The sequence below is a fragment of the Glandiceps talaboti genome, chromosome 20 (genome assembly GCF_964340395.1).
Source record: "Glandiceps talaboti chromosome 20, keGlaTala1.1, whole genome shotgun sequence".
In the NCBI taxonomy this organism is placed as follows: domain Eukaryota; kingdom Metazoa; phylum Hemichordata; class Enteropneusta; family Spengelidae; genus Glandiceps; species Glandiceps talaboti.
The window spans coordinates 6,143,079-6,151,920 of record NC_135568.1 but is presented as its reverse complement, the minus strand read 5'-3'; positions in this window follow the sequence as shown (position 1 = coordinate 6,151,920).

The window sequence follows — 8,842 nt, the reverse complement described above, 5'->3', positions numbered from 1 at the left end:
ATCTACTAGGCTACATCCATTTCGTAGGGTCTATGATCCATCTCAGACCGGTTGACCACTAGTGGTCTGAGGGTCCATGTCGCCCTGCTTGCATACGGAGTAAGTCGCCTACAAAGAGACAGTTGTGAAACCTGGGCTTACCTGAAATGCTAGTAACTAAAGATTTAACGCATCTGTGTTCAAATATCAGCAATAAATCGACTATTTAGTAATTTTACCTCGCCTTGGCTACAAAAGTACGAGTCCCAGTCCGGAGGACGAGAAATCCCGAAATCACAAGTTCAATCGTAAAATTTATGCCCAAGTGGACGCCCGATCAAATGTGGCGGAGTTTGTAAGGCGGGACTTTGAAATCAGTCGGAACTGGAAAAGTTCCGATTTCGACACTTTTTGTGATCGTATCTATAGTGACGCTTACATAATGATAACACACAGTGAAATCGCTCTCTAAACTTTAGAGTTTTTTACCATCGATAACTTTGAAAATTCAACCTCTCAGTACTACAACTTTGCTTGTGAATCGACTAGGAGTCCACTGATCCAAAATGATGGGTGAGGAAAGACGAAATCGCAAGGAATTACGCGATCCAGACTTTCTCTACGACGAAGACGAGCAGCGTCATCTCACTTCACAAAGGAAACAAAGAAATCAAAAAGGTAAACAAGCCAAGTTCTATGCAGTAGTAAGAGGACGCGCAACAGGTATTTTCAATTCTTGGGAAGAATGTCACAAAAGTGTAGACAGATTCCCTAGTGCTCTATTCCAAGGTTTCCAATCGAAAAAAGAAGCAGAAAAGTTCTTGGGATCAGTTGTCAACACCACCAACAACGACGTTCAGAACGACCAATCGATTGGCGAACTCGACGGCAAACTACACGTCGAAGCCGAATGCAACAATGAAAACACTAACCCACACCTTTCAACAGTTAACATTCGTAATGGTTCTGACATAGAAACCAGTGATATTGATGAAATCACGCGAAATTCAAGGACGCAGTCGCAGTCTTTCGAGTCTACTTTACAAGAGGCTTTGAAATCAACACCACGTAATCGTACCTCATCAGTCAAAGCTGTCGTTGCCAATCATTTCTCTCGCATCCAAAGTTCGACACAAAACCTCAAAAGTAGTATAAGTCTCTTAGAAGACAGATTCACTGAGATGGTGGACACTAATAACGAAGAAAACGCCGTACTCAGTAACAAAATGCTGAAGTTACAGGACGTGATCGAGGATGCCACTACAAAAAACAAAGACATATCGCAAGAAGTTGACCAACTGCAGCAATCAATGGCAAGTTTATTACAAATAATAGAAGACAAATCGATTGCTCAGAAGGTGGCATTGGATATCCAATTAAAAGATGCCCTCAAGAAAATGGACCTCAATGTGGAAAAGCATCTCGAAGAAATGGAAAACAAAATGAAACGCGAGCTTCAAGAGAAAATCTCTACATTTGAAATCAGTTTCCTGTCCAAGATGGCCGAAGATCAAACTATAAACAACAGAAAAACAGAAAAGATAAACAATGACCTCCGAGCCATTAATGACAAATACGAAGAATGCGCTGATCTACTTTATCATGCTAACGTCTCCTCTTGCTTCATTGAACCAAAGAAGACGGCAAAACGCACAACTCAAGCTACAGAAACACACGAAATCATAACTTCAAACAGATTTCCAGACAACTTCTCAGAATGTCCCGACACAGTGTCAGCTTCGCCGTGTTCAACTTCAAATCAAAGCTACGAAACATGCAGTAACAAAGACGAACGCAACAAGGAAAACGAGCATGTCAATTCAAGTAAACCAAACCACCACGACACTGACAAACCATCTGTAAATTCAACATCAATAAATCGACGATCTTGGCGCGACCATTACACACCACGCAAAGCCGATGAACCAAACCTACGTTATCAAACAGAAAGCAAGAAATTGGTCGTGGGAGATTCACTCACCAAACACTTCCACCTAAACAAAATGTTTCCCCGTACCAGTAAAGATTTTAACAGAACGTCATCACTAAAAGAAGCATGCAGAAAAGTAAAAGGAATCACGTCGTCAACTGTTGACACTGTCATCTTTCACCTTGGCACAAATGACCTGAATGACGGTGCAACACCTAGAGAATGTCTAGATTACACACAGCAGCTGATCGCTACAACTCACGAAAACATGCCGAATGCACAAATATACGTTTCCGGTATTATTCATCGACATGACGACAATCTCATCCTGAATGAAAAGATACAGGAATACAACACGCTCTTGGCAGGGAAATTCAAAATTCCTACAGGTACTACTGTCGTCAGAGTCTTTCATGACAACCTGAATTCCTTATCATCGCGACATTTATTTGACAGAGACGGCGTCCATCTGAACGGACGCGGAACCGCAAAGATGGTACAAGCAATCAAGAATGCCATTAGAGCCACGAATGGCTATACTCCAACACAAGAAAATCAGAATAACCAGAAATATAACAACAGACGCCGAGAAGAACACAAGACAAGTAACCAATACAACAATGCCGAATCGCGAACATACAACCACCACCACCACCACAACAACAGCCGTGCTTATGGATTCAACAGACGTACTCAAGACACAGCAAGTCGTCAATGGAAATCGCCCCGCTTTAACTCAAACGATCGCTATCACAACAGTCACAGCAACGATGCTTACTCTCACCCCTCGGACCTATTTTCCAAACTAGCAAAATTTTTGAGTTTCATGAATCGTGTCGGACAATAATCTCGTTCGTTATCAACGTTAAACTAGTAAATGATTTATAAGAACATTTAGTAATTGTTACAAACAAATAACAAGTACATGGACATCGAAGTGTATACATGTATACATGTATGTTTGTCAATGTATAGTCAACCAGATAATAGTACTAAATTAATACTTTTGGCATACAGCATGTAACAGAATTTTTCTTAGTTATCGATGGGATCAACTTATCACATAAGGCAGTTCAATCTTTTAGATCGAAGTGTTTTTTTTTTTGTTTCTTATTTTTAAAAAGTAAGTAGTTATAGTAACTCATTTCAATTTTTTACCCCCTCAATATAGATCTTCTCATTTATGATTTAATATTTTCTATTTTTCATATCCAAATTGATTAGTGTTTTTTGGGGTTTTTTTTTTTTTTTTTCGCACTCTCTTTCTCTCTCTGTAACTAATATTATTGTTGTGAGGAATAAGACTTTATATCAAAATCATAAATCATGTACACAGAAAAGAAGACAAATTATATTAATAATTTTAAGATAGGAAGCTGGAATATTAATGGCCTGACCAAAAAATTATCGGAGGATGTATTTTCAGAATTTGTCTCCTGTCATGATTTTGTCTGCTTTCAAGAAACTTGGTTGAATAGTGACAGTATTATTAATTTACCAATCAGTCTAGATTCTTATGAATTTATATGTTTAAATAGAACAGATGGTAAATTCAAGAACAAAAACAGAGGTGGTGTTGCTATAATGTATAAATCAATTTATAAAAAATATCTTACTAGAATAACAGATTGTTCAAATAATTTCATTTGGTATAAGATTGACAAAAAGTTACTGTCTGCAGAAAATGATCTTTTCATAGGTTGTATTTACATACCTCCAGAAAATTCACATTATTATCAAAATGGTGACTTGTTTGAATATCTAGAAACAGATGTTATCAAATTATCTTCTTGTGGCAATATTATCCTCTTAGGAGACTTTAATTCACGTATAGGTACAAGGCAAGACTTAATTAATGAGGAAAATAATCAACACTTACCATTGCCAAGTAATTACACAGAAGATAACTTTACTGTAAGAAATAGCATGGACTCTAATAGAAACAACTGCGTCAACAAATCAGGAAGAAAACTTATTCAAATGTGCATTGACTGTAATCTTCTAATTTTAAATGGCCGTACTATTGGTGATTCCACGGGTAACTATACATATTTCTCACCCAGAGGCTGTAGTACAATTGATTTTGGTATTGTTTGCAAACCAATGTATGAATTAGTTCAATATTTCAAAGTTCAAAATTTAACACATATCTCAGACCATTGTTCTATATCGATGTCAATAAGACTAAAAAATTCACCAAGTGCAATCCAGCATAAAACAAACAAATATCAACTTTCTTCTCTCCCATCAAAATACATCTGGGATGAACATGCTGAAACAAACTTTAAAGAATGTCTTCAATTTGAGACACACACCCAGCATATACAAACATTTCTTAATACAAAGTTTGAAGATGCTGACTCAGCACAAAATGAATTTGAAAACCTTATCAACAAAGTCTGTGAGAATAGCCTCAGAAGATTCTCACCCAAATTAAATAAACACACTAAAAAGCCAAAAAGAAAAAAGAAAAAATGGTTTGATGGTGAATGCTGGCTCATAAGACGAGAATTTAAAAAACAAGCTAAATTAATCCAAAATGAACCAAATAATCCAATGATTAGAGAAATGTTCTTCAAAATAAAAAAATTACTAAAAAAAACAATCCAAACAAAGAAAAAAGAATTTAAGATAAAACAACTAACTGAGATTGAAAACCACACAGGGGACACATCAGCATTTTGGAAAAAATTAAACAACTTGAACGATGACTCTTTCAATAAAACAAGTAGTGATCTTATAGAACCCTGTGAGTGGTACAACTACTTCAAAAAATTACTAAATCTAAATAATTCTGAACCCCTTACAAATAATAATTCTGATGTAATAGATTTAGAACAAAGATTAAACCCAACATTAAAACATGATCTTGATAAACCAATATCAACCAATGAAATAAAACAAGCTGTTAAAAACTTAAAAAACAATAAAGCTACAGCAGAAGACAAAATTTGCAATGAAATGATAAAATATGGACAATTTCAGTTAATAAAACCAATCCATAAATTATTTAATATTGTATATAAATCTAACGTATTTCCAAAATCGTGGAACGCCAGCATTATTGTTCCGATCCACAAATCAGGACCCAAATCAATTCCATCTAACTACCGAGGAATTGCTATATCTAGTTGCCTTGGCAAATTATTCACAAGTATATTGAATAACAGGCTAACCGAATACATAGAAAACAAAAACATTCTACCATCAGAACAGTTTGGTTTTAGAAAAAATTGTCGTACTACGGACAATCTATTTATTTTAAAAACAGTTATCAATAAATATTTATATCAAAATGAACAACAAAAAACAAAACAAAAGGACAACAAAATTTATGCTTGTTTCATAGATATGAAAAAGGCATTTGATAGCGTCTCACATGATGGCCTCTTCCAAAAAATGCTTTCTAATAACATATTTGGTAACATGTATAAAATGATTAAACATATATACAGAAATGCAACTTACAAAGTGAAAACCAAAAATGGTTTAACACAAGAATTTAAATCATCTGTAGGAGTCAAACAAGGCTGTAACCTTAGCCCTACACTATTTAATATTTTCATTAGTGACCTACCAAGAATTTTTGATTCAAGTCATTGTGACGCACCAACTATCAATAACAAGGCAATCAGTTGCCTACTTTACGCTGATGATATTGTCCTTCTGTCAAAATCGAAGCAAGGGTTACAACACTGCCTTGACAAATTATCAAAGTACACACAGAAATGGAAACTCAAAGTTAACACTATGAAAACAAAAATCATGATATTCAATAAAAACAACAGACTGTTACAAAAAAGTGTTTTTTTCTTTGAGGGAGAAGAACTAGACATTGTAAAAAAATTCAACTACTTAGGTCTAATTATTTCTCCAAATGGAAAATCAAAAGAAGCAATGATGAATTTAAAAAACAAAGGGATCAAAGCATTATTTTCACTAAAGTCAAAGTTAGGCAATCTTAGAAATCTAAGTCCACAATTAATGCTAGATATATTTGATAAACTAATAAGACCAATAGTTGTATATGGGTGTGACATATGGAGTGATGAGTGCTGCAAAGATTCACCAATTGAAACTGTAAATGTTAACTTCTGTCGGTTTATACTAGGAGTATCAAAGAAAACCACTAAAATGGGGATTTATGGGGAACTTGGAAGATTTCCATTAGATATATTTGTGAAAAAACAAGCGATAAAATATCTCGTCCATGTAATGAATACAAAAAACAACATATTACGAGAAGCTTTCAGTTTCAACAAAGAAAAAAAGACAACCTGGTACAAATCCACAACTTTGTACCTACCTAATAGTGACATAAATCAATTACAAGTCAATGAAATCAGTAAAAAAATAAAAACACAGCAAATAATCAACATTGAACATCAGCAACAAGCAAGCTTCATCTCACAGTGGAAAAACAGCTTAAATAACAGAGAGGAAAATGGAAATAATAACTGCAAACTCAGAACATACAAACTCATTAAATTAGATTTTAAGCTTGAACCATATCTAGAAAAATTAAATAACCCAGAATTGCGATCAATAATCTGTAAATTCAGACTAAGTGACCACAAACTTGAAATTGAAAAGGGTCGTCATCACAAAATACCAGCTAAAAGCAGATTATGTAAAATATGCAACTCAACCCTTGTAGAAGATGAAAAACACTTTATATTACAGTGTCCCCTGTATAATTTACTCAGGCATGACCTCTTTAGTGAAGCTGCTAAACATATTAATAATTACAGAAACTTGACAGAAGAACAACAATTTAAAGAAATAATGAGCAACAAAAATCTAATTATCGCACTTGGAAAATATATCAAACTTAGTAATATAAAAAGGGAGCACCACCTACAAAATACTCATAATATATAATTTGAAATGTCTAAATACCCTTCATTATTATTTTTTCATTAATATTATGTTTCAACTCGTTGAATAGTTATTGTTGTTGTTTTGTTTTGTTTTGTAGTCTTTATTATGATGTGTAATGTTACTTTTGAAAAGCCTATAAGTGTTATTATTATGATTTTTTTTTCCCAATTTTATTTTATTTGTACCTTTAACAAATCCCCAGGGTTTTGTTACGTGTAATCAATAAATACTAAATACTAAAATACCAGCAACTACTATCGTCAAAAAGATTTAAAATGAGTACATATTCGACCGATTGCTAATATTTGATAGCTTTATTTAAAAAATTATATGTAATTATTTTGTTATTGGTGCGAAAGTATATTGTTTTCGCACTCGCTATAGGACGGTTACTTTTCGTAGGACGGTGTTGAGCGAAACGCGTGCACCGTCTGCAAGCAGGACTGTGAGCCATGGTACAACATCTGAGCACAGACAAGGAACACAGTTTCTTGTCTGTGATCTGAGGTACAACGACTGACCATTATCGGATTGAGAGGTGTCAACGAGTTCCAGCAAGATGCTTAGTTTAGACAAACAAGTTTTATTTACACATAGCCCCAAAGCATAGGCTGGTGGCGTTATTCACCATATGGGTACAGGTGTAAGAAGGTGCTAAAAGGTGTTACTTTTAGCATCAGCAGAATTGTAATGCCGCACGTCATATCGTCAATATTACTTCAGCTCGTCTGATCAGAGACCCAACACGAAAGGGGTAGGGTCTATGGTCTGATCGACATCAGCACAAAACACTATACAAACACCCATTACCTGATTGATTGTACACAGGATATTAAATTTATGACAACCTTCTTGTCACGTCAGTCTACGAAATAATATTTCACACATGATGTAGCATTAAGGTCGTCCTTCATTGGACATCTATGATCAATTGCATGCAACTGAAAACAAACCGGCTCATAATATTGAGAAAAAAACTTAGCAACAAAACGATTGCTTAAAAGACACATTGACACCAGCTATACAATTCCTTCAATGTCTTGTTATTAAATGACAGCTCCACACGATCAGCCAACTTAAGAACACACTTGAAGTATCCAAGATATGGCCCTCCAGCACCCCCGGGGGGGTGGCAACTCTCATAGACGACAATACTGGGAGGATCTGCGTGAAAGGGGCCGGGGTTTTATGTTGGTTGGTATCAGAAAGGGTATACTTTTCATGAGGTGGTGGTGGTATATGACAAAGGGTCGGGTGATTAATAGAGACCATTCAGTCAACACTGGAAGCATTTGAACCTCATATATCTACCTTCAAAACTTCCGTTCTCTCGTCGCTCATGCCACACTTGATCTATGGCTAGCTTCCCCTGGGAGCGCTGGCTAGACTAATTAAAATGCAACTTGGTATCAATGTTCGTGAGGAGCCTCCCCGTAATGGTACACATGGAGTTACCCCCCCCCCCCCCCTCGGGTTCAGCACACATTATATGATGTTTTTCAACAGGCGTAATTACAGTTCTTTTCTCCAAACCAAGTCAAAGTTATTAAATGAACTATCAAGATCAGTGAGCCTGATAACAAGGTTTCATGTCTAATTTACCCGTTTACTTTGTGTAGGCTTAAAGTTAAAAGGAGATGTTCGATGTTTTACAATAGAAAAGTCAGAAAAGTTACAAATATAAACAGTCTCACTCACTATTTGCCATAAAATATCCCTGAAATAACAAAATTGAAAGTTATTATTTGATCATTTGGTTCATTGTAGTCACTAATGGGACAAAAGTAAACTTTTTATTCATTGAAGGGACATAAATGTAGACTCGCGGTTGTCTTGGATAACATTTAAATAAACCCCCCATGTATCTCTCAAATAGGGTCATGAATAACATGAAAAAAATACATTTCTTAGAAGATGACGTAGTGCATAATAAATCTCATCTGCGCATGATCAGTGATGAGCACTTGAGCAGTGAACCAAATAAACCAATTATTCCAATAGGAATGAATAGCCGTTCAGCTCCTGTGTACGTAATATCTACACGGTCACGTT